Source organism: Nelumbo lutea, chromosome 3 (genome assembly GCF_056320005.1).
Source record: "Nelumbo lutea isolate HS-2025 chromosome 3, American lotus-T2T, whole genome shotgun sequence".
Lineage (NCBI taxonomy): Eukaryota > Viridiplantae > Streptophyta > Magnoliopsida > Proteales > Nelumbonaceae > Nelumbo > Nelumbo lutea.
In genome coordinates this window covers 32176086-32196394 of record NC_142686.1, presented here as the reverse complement: position 1 = coordinate 32196394, position 20309 = coordinate 32176086, and the positions used below count along the sequence as shown (strand labels likewise).

General features: G+C 34.3%; 1 long non-coding RNA gene and 1 other non-coding gene across 2 annotated transcripts; both read left to right on the top strand.

The window, feature by feature from the left end:
- Window positions 1–2945: 2945 nt before the first annotated feature.
- Window positions 2946–12009, top strand: LOC148864056 (uncharacterized). The gene is made up of 2 exons (XR_016109013.1): window positions 2946–3509; window positions 11045–12009. It is a non-coding gene; the product is annotated as an uncharacterized LOC148864056 (long non-coding RNA).
- LOC148864057 (signal recognition particle RNA) lies at window positions 3017–3320 on the top strand. The gene has a single exon (XR_016112048.1).
- Window positions 12010–20309: the final 8300 nt, after the last annotated feature.

Below are 20309 nucleotides of genomic sequence, written 5' to 3'. Positions count from 1 at the left end.
GCAAAAGATCATTTGAATTATAGATAACCTATCTCTCCATACACTCTCTTAATCGAATGGTGTATGGGAAAAGAGAAAGAAGAAAAGAATGAAGAAAGAAACATGCTTTGATACCAAGATGTAAATCAGCCCTCCAAAACTGATGTAAACTTGAAAAAATTAGAGAGAAAAGAGGAAGAAAAGAAGGAAACAATGGTACAAGACAAAGAAGATGGAGAAAAGAGGAGGAGGAAGAAGAAGAGTTTGAACGTATCTTCCCTCTCTTCTCTAATCCTTTTACTAAACTTCAATCTTAACATAATTACAAGTATACCCTTAAGTGGGCTGCTAGCTAGGCAATAACATAAAGAGAACAAGCAAAGGAAATAATAGGCCCATTAAGATAGACCAATTAAATAACAAATAAATAAAACATACTACAAGAAAAGATACTACGGCCCATTCGGCCTAGTCTCTTTACACAATGCTAAGGTGAGGGGTAAAATTACAAAAATGCACATGTATTGGCTTTCTTTTTTTTCACCTATTCATTTTCTTCTACCTTTAGACTTTGGATGCAAATCAATAGTGATAAAGTAATATCACCTCAATCTATTTGTTAGTGGTAGTCTCACTGTTTAAGGCTTACTTTGCCAATGCTGATTTGTATCTTGAAGCCCAAAGGTAGAAGAAAGATGAACAATGAAAAAAAAAGAGAGTTAGAACACAAGCATTTCTGTAATTTTACATGTTATCACAATGTTAGTATAATGGAGTTGGACTTAAATGTATATTTCTAAAAGTTTAGGTACTAAAGTGGAAGCTCTAAAATGAGGCTACCCCTGAAGTATAGGGCACCTATTCACAATATACCTATTCTTTTGTAACAAAGAAATCCAATTTTCTAGATCCTTTAAAAGATAAAAAAAGAAGAAGAAAATAAATACAACTAATAAGAAACATCGCAAATCAACTCTATCATCAATTGTTATGGATATGCTAAACTTCTAGTGTTGTTTGAAGAAGTAATGAATAAATGGAGTTTTTGCATACACTCTATGAAACTAAACTCAAAAAGCACACTGGTTAGGTAAATGAGTGAAGCTATGTTTGATGAAAATCTCAAAAAGGTCCATTTTGTGCAAATACAAGGTTTAGAAGTACAAAATCAACCATATGTAACATATTTATATTCATACTCTTATAAAACACAACAAAAAGTGAAAAAAACAATTACATTGAGTTGAGAAACAAATTTTATGTTAAAACTAATTTTGGTAGTTTATTTGAAACTATTCAGTTAACATTGAACAGTTGAAGCCCTCCGAATGGGCCTTAATGCCTATGACTAGTCAGTACCCGTGTGATGCACATGCTTTATTTATAAGCAAAATTGAAGATATAGCTCTATAGCACTTCCAATTAAACGTTGTCCATATAAGTTCAATGAAGTAATTTTAGGGTTATGTATAGTTTATCCAATCACAGTCTAAATTGTTCTTTAGTGAGAGGGCCAATTTCCAATTCTCTAGATAATTTGTGTTATTTTTTGTATATTAATGCTAAATTTTATTGGTGTTTTGAAAAATAAATTTTTATTAGTTTATTATTAATTTTGTATTATTGTTAGGTAAAATTATAATAAAACATCATCTTATAAAGATTCTGTAAACTACCTTTGTGTTTTGATCCTAATAAAGGCATTTCTTTTAGTTTTGAGAAAAAAAGTGCAAATACCTCCTTTCCCTTAGGCTTTTCGGTAACAAAGACATTTAAATTACTAAAATACCCTTATCATTAATGTATTGTCATACATAATTTAAAGTTACAACCTCACCTTTCATTAATTTATTTTGCTAGACAACTTTCGAAGAATAATTCTCCTTACTCTTCTTGGACAAAGTAAGGTAAAAATATTGAAGTGAAGTAAAATTAGTACATTACATCAACATTTAAGAATGTTGATGAAAGCAAGGTATTTGCACCTTTTTCAAAACAATAGGGGAGGTTTTTGTTAATGTCAAAACATTGGGGAGTTCCATAGGATTTTCAGAAAACCCAAGAAGGTTTTTATAATTTTCCTTATTTTTAAAAGAAATTTAAATTGATTTTAAAACAATTAAACCATATTTAAGATTAATATTTTTATTAATTTTTGAAATTATTAAAAATTGAATTTATTTAAGTATAATAAGTTTTATTAAATTTAAATTCCTTATTTATTTAAGTATATTCAGTGGAAATTAAGTTGGTTCTAAATTAATAAAACTAATAATTGTTAGATTATTTTGTATTATTTTATATTAGTTTTAAATTGGCATTAGTTTTTAGGGAGTACCCTGAACTTTGGGGATAGTGTCAAGTTAGTACCTAAACTTTCAAGAAAGTGTCAAATTGGTCCCTACCATTAATCAACCACCATTATTTATTGCAAATTCCAAAACTCTCCATCAAAAGAAGACAATGTTCAACAGACATTGTTCAGTTATCTATTGAATTGTCTTCTACCTTGAGACAATTAAAAACTTTCAAAAATTGCATATAAATTCAATAATTATATTAATGATTTCAAGCTTAATGTCAAAATAACTATAAATAACATATAAATACATAGAAATTGTATATTTCAATTGTATATCTGAAGAAATATATTATTATTGATATAATGGAATGCATAAATATTATACAATTTTATTGATAATGTATCAATTTTTATTTTTGTTAAAATCCAAGGCACAAAAAATATGCAACTATAATATTTGAATTATTATATCAACTATTTTTTTTATTTTTAACATCGACAAAAAATCAACTAAAAAAGAAATGACTTTAAAAATAGGTGTTTTTAAGAAGAAACGAGAAAAAAGAAAAATGACTTTAAAAATAAACCACAAAACAAGTAGGTATTGTCATAGATGACATGTTTTTTTCCCAATTAAAACTTCCCTCAATTTGGGCAATGAGTCAATGACACCATATCCAACATCGGAACGCTTAAGAGATCTAGCTTCCTCATTAATCCTAGGAATACAATATCGCTGAGCTCAGTGGCGTGGGCTTGTAACCCGAGCGGGGGCAACAAGGTGGTTGGACATTAACTCGATCCGACGGATAGGGTCTGTTGAGGCTTGATTTGGTTCGCCCGTTCCAAGTAAGGAATTGGGCCACGCGACTCGGGTGAAGGCTCGGGTTTCATGGTCCTTAGAGCGGAGGGCACCGCGTCAGGCTGGTTTCACAGAGCAGCGACAACCTCCCGCTCCCGTCGGTGGACGGATAACGAATCGGTGCCTCGCTATCCCACTGATGCCTTATGAGCCGAGTTTAATCGGACGGCCGCCTTTTTCTTTCTCTTCGAGGGTTTTTTCCTCAGGTTTAAAGTCTTGATCAGGTCAAATTCGCGTTTTCGGTTCAGAATGGAAAATGGCAAAGAGGTTGGAAGAAGTTCTTACGGACGAGGACCGACGGGAGCTGAGGGGAAGCAAATTTTCGCTTTTGCCATTATCACCGCCTCCGTCACGAACTCAGCCCAGGTTTGTTTTTCGATTAGGGTTTTCTGTGCTCTTATAATTTCGTCGACTAGGGTTTTTGCGGAGGAACATAAAACTGTACGTATTACATGTGAAATTGTTCTCCGATCTTGTTCTTGGTTTCCCTATGGTCTTCACTGCTACGCAGAACTACGTTTGGAACAGTCGTAAATATTATTGTGCCAAAGCCCCTTCTAGGCTGATATAATTTTTGACTGTACTAAGATTGTTAGTACTTGTCAAATAGATAAACAAAGGTATTAATTGAAAGAAAAATTGACTATAGTTTGTTATTTAATTGGAAGAAAGGGTGAAGCAAATAACCTAGATGATGATTGTTGTGAAAAACTGACTTCGACGTTTCTTCCATTTTTTTGGGGGTAATTTTTTTATTTAAATTATTTTTATGGTTTAGTTAATTGGCTAATTGTATCTTTTCTGGTTGAAAATTGACTAGCTATCCTATTGTATCAAATAATTGACTAATTCTACGCTTATCGTTAACTGTTAATATTCCATCAAAATTCATTTGCATGTATTATATATATTTTTAAAACCCAATTTTACCCTTCACCTTTTTCCTCCCATTTCTCTCTCTCCTTTCTTTTTCACCAATACAAGGATTCTTAGGTTTTGTTGTAAAGGTGACAAGAGATGGGTCCGCCGCAACACTAGACCCTAGAGTCCAAACCACCACAATTGCATCTCTCTTTGAATTTGCAATTATTGGAGGAGTTCCAATGGACAAATGATTTGGAAGTGGACTATGGGGTTTCCGACTGGGCACTAGAGGTTCCAACGGCGAAGGTTGGTAGGGGCGGTTCCAACGGCAAAGGTTCTAGTGGCGAAGGTTCCAGCGGTTCCAATTTCTATTACTCTCCCTTCTCTTTTCTCTCTTTTATTCCCGTTGTTGTTGCCAATGCCGCTTCTAGTACCAACACCGGTCTTGGTGGAAATGATATAGAACAACTTGCCTTGCTAGCCTTCAAGGGTCGAATAACACTGGGTCCTCTAGGGGTTGCTTGGTTGGGTGTTATGGATTGGTCGCTTGCTTCACCTTTAGATCACATCTTTAGTGCTCTAGTCTTAGTTTGGATGAAATGACCACCTTCGTTTTTCAAAAGGCTTCTGCTGTGGAACTGAATCTCTCTCCAGATGATGACGACAATGAATTTCTTCAAAAGCATGCAACTTTATTTATAGTTCATGATCATAGTAGTGCAGAGGTTTCTTCGACTGAACTGGTATACAAGTTCGAACCAGTTTCGGCCTCTACGCCGTGAAGCCCAATGACCTTGATCTAACTCAGTAAACGGATTCCGCTTCCGAAGGTTGGTAGGGGCAGTTCCAACGGTGAAGGTTCTAGTAGCGAAGGTTATAGCGGTTCCAATTTCTGTTACTCTCCCTTCTCTTTTCCCTCTTTTTCCCTCTTTTATTCCGGTTGTCGTTGCCATTGCCGCTTCTGGTACCAACACTGGTCTTGGTGGAAATGAAACAGAACGGATGGCCTTGCTAGCCATCAAGGGTCGAATAACACAGGGTTCTTTAGGGGTTGCTTGGTTGGATGCTAGGGATTGGTCGCTTGCTTCACCTTCTTTAGATCACAGTTTTAGTGCTCTAGTTTTAGTTTTGATGAAACGACCGCCTTCATTTTTCGAAGGCTTCTATTGTGGAACCGAATCTCTCTTCATATGACGACGACGATGAGTTTCTTCAAAAGCATGCAACTTTATCTCTAGTTCATGATCATAGTAGTGTAGAGGTTTCTTCGACTGAACTTGTATACAAGTTCAAACCAGTTTTGGCCTCTACGCCGTGAAGCCCGATGACCTCGATCTAACTCAGTAAACGGGTTCCGCTTCTGAAGAAGAAAACCACCTCCGGAGTTGGAATTTGAAGAGCATGAGGTGGAATTGAGGGGTATGGAACTTTGATTGTTCTGTAACTTGAGGTAGGGGAACACCACTATCGTTCTACATTTGGTTCTCTGGCTTTCTAGTCTCCAGGTACTGTTAGGACTGCATGTGGGAAGGAATTTGAATTTCTTGTTGAGAGGTTTAGAAATAGAGTTCTGACGCTAACAACTCTGCAACAACATCTCAAAGATGGGGAAGGTCGGGTTCCTCAAAAAGGGTCGAGGTGTACTTTGTACTGGGTCTGCACTAGGTTGTTCCACCCCTTGGATACGATGAAACTTATACCCGATTAACAACTTTGCACTGGGTCAAGTAAAATTCACCGCCATTTGGGGTGAGGGGAAGACTTGTTTCTCAAGAGGGTCTGAATTCGCCGGTTGGGTTGAATGAAGATGGTTTTGCTCGACAACCCCTTTGCACCCAGTTAACAACTATGCACTAGGTCAACCATATTTGCCCATCTCCAAATGTGTCCTCATAAATGTAGTTAGGGTTTTGATTTCCTTTTTATTTGTTTTATTTTAAAAATTTGAAGAAGAATAAAGGGTAAAATAGTTTTTTTCTGTCATTTTGTTAACAAGTGCTAACAGTAAGGGAAGTATTAGTTAATTGTTAGAAGTAGTAGGAGTAGTGTTAGTCAATTTTCAAATAGTAAGGGTACACTTAGTCAATTAGCTAAACCATAATAGTAGTTTAAGAAATTTACCCATTTTTTATTGGAAAAATAACTTCAAAGAAACTCAAAGGAAGATTAGGACTACCTAAGCTAACAATTACAATGCCTGCAATTTGATCTCCAACAAATTAAATATCCTAACATTTTTTTTTGATAAGTGAATAATTTATTAAAATCATAATTGGTAAAAACAATATAGGGAGCCAATATAACAATCAACCATATTTCAATCGACTCCAATGCAATTGATCCCTGTTTTCCGTTTGCTTTAATCTGCGATTACATTAGCTCCTCTCCCCATCCATTACATTCTTACTTATTAGGTTCACTATTAACAAAAGTAACAATATGATTAAAAATAAACATAAATGCTTGTACCAAATAGCAATTATTATTATTAGGGAGAATGATGGTTGGTCAGAAATTTTAGGCCCAAAGTACAGTTGGGGTAGGTGCTGGCTCGAAATTGATGCCAATTCACGGGCAGGGTATTGGTGTACAGAGAGGGAGCTTTTGACATTTTGAATGTTTAAAGGTGTAGTGGAATTCAGAAATCTGCGTTGGGGTTGTTCGTACTTTTCCGTTATTATTATTATTATTATTTTGATAGGAAACGATAACTTTCATTAGATAATTAAAAAGATTACAGGCTTACCACACACAAAAAGGATGGAAAAAAAAATAAAAAACTTACAAATTGGCCCAAAACAAAGCCTCCTTTGTAACTCCCTGCTTAGCTAAAGTGTCAACCATTCCATTTGCTGACCTTCTTACCCAATTAAAGTGCACCCCAATCTCCCTTGCTAAGCTAATAATCTCTCTTAGAGCTATCTAAGAGACCACACTCCTAGGTTTCCAGTTTGCATCCACCCTATTACCAGCTTGGAGTCTCCTTCCACTTCTAACTGTTGCAAGTCCCATTGTTTTGCCAATTTCAAACCTTGAAGTAAGGCCATTACTTCTACCCTTAATAAATTTTGTGTTCCATTTCTATCAAAAATAAAATTAACTTTTATTTTAACAATTATTTTTATTTAATATAATGAATATATAACATTAGAAATGTTTTTGACAAAATTCTGTACATTTTCATTTTTTGTGTTTTTTTCTTTTTTTTTTTAAGTATTTATTATTCAATTATGACACCATGGGTTTCTTAGAAAAGTTGGATTATTGACCCACCATCTAGATAATAAAATAGTTTTGATTTTAGATTAGTTTTAAATTAAGAAAAATTATAGTCAGAACCAATTGTACATTTAAAATTAGGTTATATGTTAGTTTAGAAATCAACAAAACTTTGACAATCGGTTTTACATTTCAAATTATAAAAACCCTGTCATGTCATCAGAGGCTTATGTGGCTATTGCCAACATGAGATTCTTAATCCATGTTGGACACAACAAAAAGCTTATACTAAAATTTCCCTTTAACGTTGGGTGATTGGAAAATAAGAAAATGGTTTTTAGTTTCTCTCCCGCTCTCTCTCTCTCTCTCTCTCTCTCTCTTTCGGTCATCTCTCTTTGCTCAACAACTGTGTGATTTAAAAAGAAATAAAAATGGTTTTCGGTTTTTGTATTTATGTTCTCTCTATCAATTTCTCTCATTCTCTCTACCTATTGTTCTCCCTCAATCTCTCTCATTCTCATTCTCGGTCAATCTTTCCTTCTCTCATAATTTCTATCATTCTCCATTAGTTTCTCTCACACTCTTATTTTTTTCTTAATATTTTCTTACACACTTATATGGTATTAATAAGACTGTATAAAAGAACATGAGACCAACTTGGTATAGTTCAAAAATCATTACACCAATTTGATAAAAGTTCATAAGAAACTCTTAACTATGAAGTTTGCACCAACTTGATAGAAATTCATAACTTGATTGTACAAGTGGTTGGTCCCTTTAGTTCTTTTATATGGTTTGATTAATATTATAAAAGTTTGTAAAAAAAATAAAAAAAAAGAATGAGAGAGGTAGTGGGGAAAAGATTGGGGGAGAACGATAGAATTTGAGGGAGAATGAGATATTAACTAAGAGGGAAAGTGAGGAAGAAGAATGAGAGAGAGAGAATGGGAGATAAACCAAGGTTTTGATTTGGCTACATAATAAAGGTGAGAGAGTGGGAGATCGAGAGATGACTGTGAGAGTCAGAGAGAAGGGAGGGAGATCGAGAGACGGGGGAATGGGATAGAAACTGAAAACCTATTTTTGGTATAGACTTTTTCTATGTCTAAAATGAATTAAGAGTCCCATGTTGTTAACAACCACACAAACCTCTGATGACATGGTGGGGGGTTTTTATAATTTGAAATATAGAGCTGGTTGTCAGAGTTTTGTTGGTTTCTGGACCATCCTACAACATAATTTTAAATGTATAACCGGCTTTGACTATAATTTTTCCTTTAAATTATATATTTCATTTACACTATAAAAATATTTTTTACTTATCACACTTACTTTTTGTTTATCTATAATATCATTTGAGCCAAACCACTAACCCACCCATAAAGAAAATTAGTTTGATTTCTAGGTTGACATTAAATTTTATATTACATTTCCATCATTAAAAAATACATAATATTAGAGATGTATCCAATATTTTATTTTTTATAAATATATAACATTAGATATGTGCCCCAAATTTTCTCTATCTTTTTTTTTTGTGATTCTTTGCATTTTATATTTTTAAAAATTTTATTATTTGATTATGACATTATTTCATATCTAGGTAGATTTTAAATTTGGCATTCCATTATCATCATTAATAAAAATACTTCTTACATTTCATGCTTATTTAATTTAATTTTTTATTATTTAATTATGAAATTATTTATTAATCCATTTGACCCTAAATGATCGAATTACTTGCCCACCACCAAGAGCGAAGAAAATGGTTTTGTTTTCAAATTACTTTTCAAAATATTTATTTTTATACTATTAAAATTTATATTGTTGATTTAATCACAATAATTTAATGATGAGAAAAATATGTCTTACATATATGATTTAATGAGAATAGGAAAATATTTTTATTTCCAATTGTTTTTAAATTTTACATTCAATTTCCATCATTAATAAAAACATTTCTTATTTATCGTACTTATTATTGTTTAATATGTATGTTAAAAAAATGTTCACGATTTATTTTTGAATTTTATTATTTAATCGTGGCAACATGGATTAACCCATTTGACTTAAAATGGTTTAATTTCTTACCACCATCTTGATGAAAACTTTATTTTTTCTATGTAGATTTTAAAAGTACAAGCTTTTATGTTATTTGAATTATTAATTTATTAATTATGGATTTAATTAATAAAACTCAATGATGAAAAGAAACAAAAATGACTTAAACGTAAGATTCATTGAACATGAATACAATTTAATAAATTAAATATTGGATTTATTATGAGGGAATTAAATGTATTGAATATCATAAAATCACATCTTTTCAACTCATTTAGTATCAATAACCGATTACCCTATTTGTCCTCACTTTTTATCAATAAAATTAAATGTACAGGGGTAAATTTTATCCTCAAAAAATTCTAGAAATATTCTTGAGGCAATGCTTGCCCATCACTCAGAGGGAAGAAAATGGTTTTGTTTTCAAGTTACTTTTCAAAATATTTATTTTATACTATTAAAATCAATATTGTGGATTTAATTATAAGAATTTAATGAGAGAGAATATAGAAAAATATTTTTATTTCCAATTGGTTTTAAATTTTACATTCAATTTCTATCATTAATAAAAGCATTTCTTATTTATCATACTTATTATTGTTTAATATGTGTACTAAAAACGTTCTCAAAATTTTTAATTTGTTTTTTTTATTTTATCTATTTTTTATTTTATTATTTAATCGTGGCAGCATGGATTAGCCCATTTAACCCAAAATGGTTTAATTTCTTACCATGACATTGATGAAAACTCCATTTTTTCTAGGTAGATTTTAAAAGTATAAGCTTTCATGTTATTGGAGTATTAATTTATTAAGTATGGATTTAATTAATAGAACTTAATGATGAGAAGAAACAAAAATGACTTAAATATGATATTCATTGAACATGAATGCAAGTTAATAAATTAAATATTGAATTTATTGAGAGATAATTAAATGCATTGAATATCATAAAATTACCTATTTTCAACTCATTTAATATCAATAATCGACTACCCCATTTGCCTCACTTTTTATCAATAAATTTAAATGTAAAGGGATAAATTTTATTCTCAAAAAAATTCCAGAAATATTCTTGAAGTCATTCGTACTTTTTATAGAGTAGTTCAATACTCACGTAGGAGACTTCATTCAAAGTCGAACACTCAATTCTCAACTCTTTTTCTTCTTCTTCACAGTTCTATAATAGTTCATTACTCTAAGTATTGAATTGGGTGTCTTTCAATGCGTCAAGAATGTCAAACATCATTACTCGATGGAAGCATCCCTTCGGGCTTCATCATTGCTTACAATTTCTATGGTGTAGAGCCGTGGAATCTCCCTAGAGCTGATAAGCTGGTAATGGGTGTGAACCAAGAAGGTAAAAAGTGCAACGAAGCTTTGTATTTCTTTGTTTCGTTGAAAAGGAAGTGCGCGAATGGGTGTAGACCCGATCATTGAGCCGGTGATGGATTCTAAAAGGCTAGTTTTGGGGACTCCTATGTTAAGGATGTCAGGGGAAAGGTAGTGGGTCTCTCCAAAACTTTAGTGTATTGTCAGTACAAAAAGAAAGGCGGTTGATCTTGTAAAGATGCTTCAAAGACAGATCGGATTATGCATGAATTTTTACTTTTGAATCATCCTGGACAGGCTAAACAGGTTTTAGTTACTTCTTATTTGTTTACTTGTTTTCTTTTAATTATTGCGTTGTTTCATTTGTTTCTTAGAATGTTCCTTCATTACATCTTATTCTAATACTGGGTTCTTACTCTGTAACAGTTCCATCAATGAATACTCTGCAAGATCGCTAAGATCGGAAAATTATCTTATGATTCTCAAAACCCATATGGTAACAATATAATGGGTAATGCTGGCCAAAACTGACACCAATTGCTAACCCAATGGCTTCTCAAATTGCTCATTTTATCCATACCCACAAGTTGCGGACCCAATGGCTTCTCAAATTATTAACTGCTCATTTTATCCATGCCCACCAGTTGCTGACCCAGTGCCTTCTCAAATTAATAAGTACTCATTGTATCCATGCCCACTAGTTGCTGACCCAGTGCCTTCTTAAATTAATAAGTACTCATTATATCCATGCCCACCAGTTGCTTGTCCAATAGTTTCTAACATTAGTAATTCCAAGGAACACTACCCGTGCTTATCAGATGCTGATGACATGCAAACTTCTTATATTATTAATGACATTGAGGGTTATTCATGTTTGTATAGAGGTTTATCGAATCTTAACACCCCAATTCCTGATAATATTCAAGAATCCATCTCTTCAATCTCACAAGGAACACTGTCTAACAATTACTGTCCCACAACAGTTCATCAATTTCAAGAATCATTACTTCACTTGGATGCATTTGGAAATCTCTCCATCTATGAGGTAGGTTCCTCCAGCTTCTCTGATTCATCAGTAGCAGGAGATGTTGGATTAGCAATCCAGGGAGCAAGCAATGTTACCATGTATGCACCATCATCCTTTGTTGCACAATCAACGTCATTGCCTTCTGGTGCCAATGAATCACGTTCAACTTTACCATCATCAACAACAACAATATGTGCAGCAACACAAGATACAGAACTTGAACTATCATAGTCCGATTGGTTTGATATTTTGTTTGGGGACTTATCTTTGTTTAAGTAATTCTTTGACATTACATTAGGATAGCAAAACTTGTGTACGTAAACTCCCTTATTTATTTATTTTTCTCTTCTATTAATTTTTTCAATGGATCATCTTTTGATCTAGTTAGTAGATATCTTGTGCAAAAAAAAAAAAAACTTGGAAATGGGATTCCCATATGCTGATTTAACACCAAAAATTATATTTGATTACTACTTTTTTAGAAACAGCCTTGAGTTCATTTATAAGAACTTGTATAGCTGTATGGGAGTTCATATCTCCGCCCCACAACGCCCCACAGTACATCCTGTCGTGTGATGATGATATTATCGGAATTGGTATTATTATTGGGAGATATTTCCAATACACGGCAGAGATGTGCTGTGGTGCGTTGTGCGGCGGCTCCTTGTAGGGCGGAGATGTAATCTCGCTGTATGATCCTGCTAACACGAATTTCTAGGTGTCATTCTTATGTATAGTTTTTCACAAAAGCCTTCATATGTTGTATTTTTTTCGTTTGTCAATCAAGACGAGTTTAGATTGATTGTGTATGTGTTTTTTGTTTTCAAAACTGAAACAAAAAAAACATGTTCTTAAGTTTCTGGATTTAAATACATGTTTTCATTTTGTTATTTAATATCATCCTTTATAAATCACACAAATTTTTATTGCAAAAATTGTTTTGTTTTAAAAAACACTATTTTGATGATTCCAAAAACATGTATTATTGACAGAGTATATTATTGGTCTATAAGGTCACCTATCCCCTTGCGTTGCTTGGGCCAAAGCCCAATATTGATTTTCTTTTTCTTTTTTTTTTTTTTTGCAAGTATAAAGGCAATAGGGAGATGATCCAATTGAACTCCATTGATCCATTGGAGTTCAGTATCGTCAGTTTGAAGAATAAAAATTTGTTTTGTTAAAGAACATGCTTTTATTTTTTGCTAATACAACAACAATAAAAAACAAATGAAAACAAAAGCATTCACATTATCAAGCACCCCCTTAAAATCCCCCAATAAATTCCCAACTTATTAAGATCAAATGCAATATTGCACTCTATAAATGCAAATTTATAGAGTGCAATATTTGCAATGTACATAAACTGAAAAGGCCATTAGCCCTAGATGGACTTGATAACTGAGTGGGCTGGAAAAATAATGAATGATGATTGATGAGGGCGGATTTGGCCCTCTAGTGAAATTGTGACACCTGGCACCTCATGCAAACCAAGGGTAGCCTCTTGACGATTGAGCAGCTCGATATAGCTAGGGCAGCTCGGCATAGGCAACTCGCCACAGGTAGCTTGCCACTCTGCAGTCAGCTTGGCGTCTTACAAAGAGCTCGCCACTTAGGGGCAACTCGACACTTACAGGTAGCTCGGCATTGGCAGCTCGCCACAGGCAGCTGGCCACTCCGCAGGCAGCCTAGCGTCTTACGAATAGCCCGCCACTTAGGGCTCGGCATAGGTAGCTCGGCACTTAGGGGCAGCTTGGCGTATCGCAGGAAGATCTCCTGCTTGACAACTGTACCTGACAGATCCAAAAACCTGCGCCCACGTCTCTCGCTAGGCGGCGCCGTGCCTGCCAGTCCTGAATTAGAATTCCTACTAGAACTAGAAGGCCCATTAGGCAATTACAATTAGAATTCCTACTAGATTAGGTAATTACAATTAGAATTCCTACTAGAACTAGAAGGCCCATTAGGCAATTACAATTAGAATTCCTAGTTTCCTACTAGTCTTCTAATTCCACTTTTGTCGTCTCTTAAAATCTTCTATTCTCTAACTTAACTTGGTTGGTCCGCCCCCCCTAACTCAAGTCCTCAACTAATTCAGAGTTTATTCGGCTTTGTACAGGAGCAAAACCGAAACTGACCCAACCCGACTCAAACCGACCAGGTCGGTTTGGCCTATCAGTGGGTCAGTTTCGGTTCCCACCTCTGGTAACCTGACTAGGTCGGGTCGGTTGGGAAAATCCCATAAAACCGACCCAACCCGACCCGTGAATATCCCTACCAGGTAGCTCTCCACCAGGGAGCTCATCACCAGGTAGCTCGTCACCAGGTAGCTCGTCACCAAGTAGCTCGTCACCAAGCAGTTCGCCACCAGGGAGCTCCATCATCCTCTGAGTCACAAGCCACCTGGGAGCAGGTCAAATGACGAGGTAATTAGCCAAAAAATTGGTACATCACAAAAAAAAATTGGTACGTGACCAGAAACGGTTACATCAATATCACAACCAGTGAGATGAAGCGTAGAAGAAAGAAGTATCCCAAAAGGCAAAGATCTATTGGAAGCATCAGTGCCCAAATAAACCTATTGGGCTTGGAGAGGTAGCCCATGAAGGCTATTAAGCATATGAAACTTTGGATCGACAAGTGGGTATCAAGCAGCCCACTAGCGGAGAGACTTAGGTTGTGTTTGGTTTGAAAAATAAAGAAGGGAAATTAAGTCAGTTAGGAGGTTTCCCTTCCTTTCCCTTCTTTTGTTTCAAACCACACACAGCTTTAGTGATAGAGATTGGAATTTGGGACTTGGAGAAAGCATAGGGTTGAACTCAAAAATGATTGATCAAGAATTTGAGTAAAATCGGAACATTAGTTCTTGAACATATCACCAGAGTCACTAGAGAAATAGCTACCTACCATCCACATAAGTCTTACCTCTACCCTACAGTTGGGATAGGTGCCAGTTCGAAATTGACGTTAATACATAGGCAAGTATTGGTGTTTACGTGGAGGTATTTGAAATTTTAAATTATTGTAAGTCTGCATAGAATTCACTAGATCAATTGGAGCACATGTATTATGGATCTCATGTGTCTGCCAAGAAAACGTTGTGCACATTCCGTATAAACAAACTATGCCAAAGTATGCCCAATGGGATTGTCAAGCTGCATCAAAATTACTTCTAATCATGAAATGGTAGGGCCCTCATCACTATTGGTTACATGGCCTCCCCAACCTGATGGAGTGATGGGGAGTGAAGTTAATTCAAATGGAGCTTTTTTATATTTAAATATATTAAAATATATTTAGAACATTATTTTTACTTAAAAAATTTCCTTCATTTTAAGTAAATCTATTCCCTAAAAGAAGTATTTTTAATTAAAAAATGTGAGGGATTCAAATCCTCATTGTAACCCGTCTCCATTGGGGATTTGGGATGGGGATAACTTTGGGAGGTTCTTCCAGATGCCACCTACTAATTTGGGCCTCTCACTGACTGCTGTCGATGGAAAAAAAAAAAAAAATTCATTTTCCAATTATAAAACTGCTTTGATGGTAAACGTTGGAGTTGTACTTAAATTAGGTCAAGTGGCCAAGGAAGAAAGAACAAACTTAGTTAAGACTGATGGTATAAAAATAGATCCATTTGGATTAGCTTTAGTTTTTGAGCTTTGGGCTATTGAAAACAAAATCAAGCTAAAAAGTATTTTTTAATATTTGGTAATACTTGCATTTAAAAGCACGACAATTTGAAGTCAAAACACAGCCCCAAGACATAAAGCCTAAATTTGTACTTTGGGGCGTTAAAATAACAAATCTTGAAATTTATCCAAACGCAACCTAACATATTTTACAAATAGCTTTCAAAAGACCTACTCTATATACATTCAATCTGCTGGTAATGAGGCACCGGAAAACATATTTTCCGGCATCACTGACCAGTCAGATGACGGACCTGCATCTTATTCTTTTACTCCGGATGCAGATATAGACGATAGAGATGACAATTTTCCACCTACCTGAGACTAAGAAACCATTGTGGACCTCTAGCGGTACGCCTGTATGTATTATTGTCACAAGGCTCCAATGAGTGAATAATGGAGTCCCCACCCCAGCCATGTATACGGTTTCATTTATGAAGAGGTCATTATGGGTGAGAAGACTAAAGACTTTGAAGGTTATCGACAAGAGAGAGAGAACTTTGAAGCATGGTTTTGAAAACTGAAATAGACCGGATGGCTGGACTAGTTGATTTGGGAATTGTTCAGGCAATCGGTTCAGTTTCATCTTAAAATAGTTTTTGGGCAAAAAATCGTTGACTTAATCAGTGGCCCGCTGACCTGGGTAGTTGAACTATCGATTTATCAATTCAGACAATTTTTTTTTTTTAAATTAGAATAAAAAATCTATTCAAACCAGACAACCGGACCATTTTACCCAGGAACCGATGGCCAAAACAATTCTGTATCCAGCATGATTTTTAAAACCTTGCTCCAAAGGGTGCATCCTACTATAATGAGGTGATCTGACTTCCAGACTTGTTTCCTCCCCTAGTCGGGGATTTGTTCTTTCTTCTCTTGTTCCTGTCGTTGCTTGCGTTGTCACCTTCCCTTTTTCTCTTTTCTGCTGGACGGTCCTGATGAACTGTTCTGCCGCAGGGTGGCTCTTGATTCTATGGATGCAGAGGTTGACTGACACGGATGGAAGGGCCTTGCCTTAAGTTCACGGCCAGAACCCCGAACTGGTTACCTGCTAGCAAACCTTCTTGATGCGAATGCCAAGGTAAAATATCCCTAGCGGGCTGAGTGTCTCCTGCTCTGTTTCTGACATTGCCCTGTGAAGCGGGCGGAGTGATCTGCCCATCTCTCCTATTGCGAGGTGAGACTTGGCTCCCGAGGTGGTTGGACATCCGAGATCAATTTGTTGTGGACTGGTCATGTCAGGCTGAGTTGTTATCTCTTAGTCAGGTCGTGTCCACATGTCCCTTTTTTACTAGATCGGGCCAAATCACTCTTCATCAGGGAGATAGACATCAATTTGCAATTAAAAAAGTGGTTGAGAGAGAAGACTTGAAAAGTGCCTTGGTTTGTAGATGGGCCTACCCGGTGTGGACGTATTTGGACTCTTAATCTTGTAGGATGTTAATGATTTAGAGTAAATCTGAAAAAAGGGAAAATTTTGAGAAATATATCCATCTAGTTTTATTGCTCTTAATAGTCCTAGAAGCCAACACAATTTAAGGGTAGGTGGGTGAGGTGGGGATAATCTAGGCGGAATTTGATCCTATTTCTATTCTACATGACCAATGTTTTTAGTGATAAGCATGGCTCAAGTTTTTTTTTTTCTCATTTTAGGTACAAAAACCATAGGATTAGAAGTATAATAAAAAATAGGATAAAACATAAAAATCTCCCCTGAAGTTTCACAATCATAAAAATTTTTCCTATAATTTTATTTTAACAAATACCTTCCTGAACTTTTGAAAAATAAACAAAAACCTCCATTCTGTCATTATCCCAGACAAAAAACATTAGATTGATGCACCAGTTTTCTCCAAATATCCGTTCTATCCTTTTATAAGTTATTTTACATACAAAATTACTGAAATAATCACATTTTAACTCAACAAAAAAAACATATTTCAGTAACTTTGTATGTAAAATTACTGAAATGATTGTTAAAAGAGGTTTTTGTTGAATTAAAATGGGGTTATCTTAGTAATTTTGTATGTAAAATAATTTATAAAAGGGTAGAATGGGTATTTGGAAAAAAATGGTGCATTAATCTAATGTTTTCCGTCTAGGACAGTGACAGAAGAGAGGTTTTTGTTGAGTTTCTCAAAAATTCAGGGGAGATATTTGTTAACATGAAACTATAGGAGAGGTTTTTATGATTGTCAAAAACTTCAGGGGTGGTTTTTGTATTTTACCCTAAAAAATAAAACATGTCAACATTTTTTGAAAATTACTTAATTGATAATAAATGTCCTAAAAGCAAGTTGATCGATTAATTTAATAAACGTGAAAAATCTCACTCCATTTTGTTAGAACTGTCTAATAAAGTCCAATTATATTGTTTAATGAATGAGTGAAATGTTTGAGATTCACTAAACTAAGCTCGGAATCTCCTATCCATAAGAATTCTACCCACACCTATACATTGAGAACATCTTCTATATTTACATATTATTCATGGGGAGATGTTTACAATGTACAATCGTTATATATTGTGGGTAGGTGTAGGTAGGAGATTGGGATTCCACTAAACCTATTTCAAAAAAAAAAAAAAAAAAAAGTAAGTAGATGAATAAAGATCATGAAGAATTGTTCCATTTCTCTGTATTATTGGCAATCCTAAATCCTGTCTCTGCAGAGAACTTCCCAACCACTCATGATATGCTACCCACAAATTGTTTCCAAATATCTATATATAAAGCATTACCATCAATATTGAATTTTTCTTTTCATAAATAATTACTATGAATAATAACAAAGGAGATATTTCCAATATAATGTATTGTGTGGATTGAGATGTGGGAAGAACTCGTGGTTTCTTCACTATTTTCTTGTACGCACGTTTGTCGGTAAAATTTTGAAAGAGGGAGTTTGGATCCTTATTTGTCAAGCTACAGAACTTTTTTCCTCCAACCTACAACCATTGCAGTTTATTTTATCAATTTCGTGTCCCCACCTCCCCCTTTCTCTTCTCCCTTTCCATTTTTACCAGTCTGTCAAAATCAATTCTCTATTAATGTTACACTCTTGCCACGTATGCTACACACTTACAACGTGGCTAGCTTTCCGTATGAAAACTATATTTTGGCATGTCTCTGATGTGAATTCTTTGTTTTTTAGTTGACGGTTTTAAAAACAAATCAAAAGTAGTTGGTTTGAAAATAGATGTTAGAGACAAAAACACAAAAACATGTTCTTGATTATATGCATGTTTTTCTTTTGTTCTTAAAACTGAAACCAATAAATATGTTCTTGAATTTATGGTTTAAATAACATGTTTTCATCTTATTATTTAATATCACGTTCCATAAATAATATAATTTTTTCATCATAAATTTTGTTTTATTTTTTAAACTATTTTTTATTTCAAAAACATGTATGGTTTTTTAAAATAAAATCTACTCATTTTTGTTTTTTTTTTTAAACAAAAAATACAGATCCTTTTAGATAAATAAAACAAAAACACAAATCAAGAGCTTGTTTTTTTGCTCATGTTACAATTAGACTTATTCATGGGCCGGATCGGGCTTTGCCTCTTTATCAATAGAAAATGTGCAGGCCCGACCCTAAGCCTGAGCCTGGCCTAACTATCCGGGCCTAGATCTTGAGCCTGAGCCCGACCCTCATATAAAGCCCAAAACCCGATATCTATACCCAATGCCTTATTTTCAGTGTAATTTTATAAACTAATATTATATTAATTTAATAATAATTTAATAAATTAATAAACTAATTAAATGACTTATTTTCGGTTGGCTCACTTTGTTTCTATATTCAATTTTGGGGATAAGGTTGCGTTTGGCAGTGAGTTAAAAGTAGGTTATTGGACTATTCAAATGTTGATGTAGTTAAACTGAAATTTAATGGATCTAATCTGAATCGGATAAATTTACTTGGTGGGTGTTTGACACTATAGCGTTTTACAAGCGTATCATTGCACAAGTGGGCTCCGATTCACAAGTGTTTCGTTTTATTTGTTTAAAGTGATTTGGTTTATTATTGCAATATATTTATAATGAAAATTGTATAACATCTCAGAACATTAATCAACTTTTTCAAAATTTCAGCATGTCATGTCATCTTAGTGATTCAAGATCATCAAGGCAATTCAAGAAACGTTAATCTAATTATTCAAAAAACACTATTTTTCTGAATCTTGGAGTTAACCATTGCAAAACTTTTTTTTTTTTGAAAAACCAGACTACCAAAATGTGATTTTTTTATCAATTTTTTTATTTACTAATTTAGCATCAATAAAAATAAAAAAAAATTATAAAACACTCCGATGCCAAACACGCCCTTGATGAATAGTGAGAGAATTTGGAATTAGATGCCCCGCGTCGCTCCTTTTGGCTCCTTTGGCTGGCCGTTGAATTTTGAATGTTGAATTGCCCCTTGAAACCGCCCCCACCACCACATACCATCTGAGTTCTGACCCGTCAACCACGCTGATATTTAATACCATGGGTACCTTCTTTTAATTACAAATTAACCTGATTCTATTTTGCGATTTTTTTTCTTCCCTTCTGTTCAGGGTCCGTTTGGGAGGATTGAATCTTTCGTTGAGTTGATTTCACCGACCATTTTGGATAAATCACTAATGCGAGATGTTTAGTTAGTTGGATAGAAAATAAGAGAATGAATGTTGAGGGGTTGTTTCTTAACAAAATTCGTGGAGCTTTTTAGCTTTGGTGTGGTTTGTCAAGTTTTTTTTTGATAAATCTAACAGTTAAAAGATGATATGAGTTTTTGTATTAAGACCTTGGTAATTTGATTGTTTGATTAAGGTGTGTTTTTTTTTGCATGAAGATCTAATGAAAAAAATCAAAAAGCTCCATTTAGAATATTTCAAAAGTAACCTAAAATGGACTTCACATGTCTTTTCGAAAAATATCTTTTGGTGATTAAATCTTTTTCCCAACCAAACATGTCTTTTTCCCAA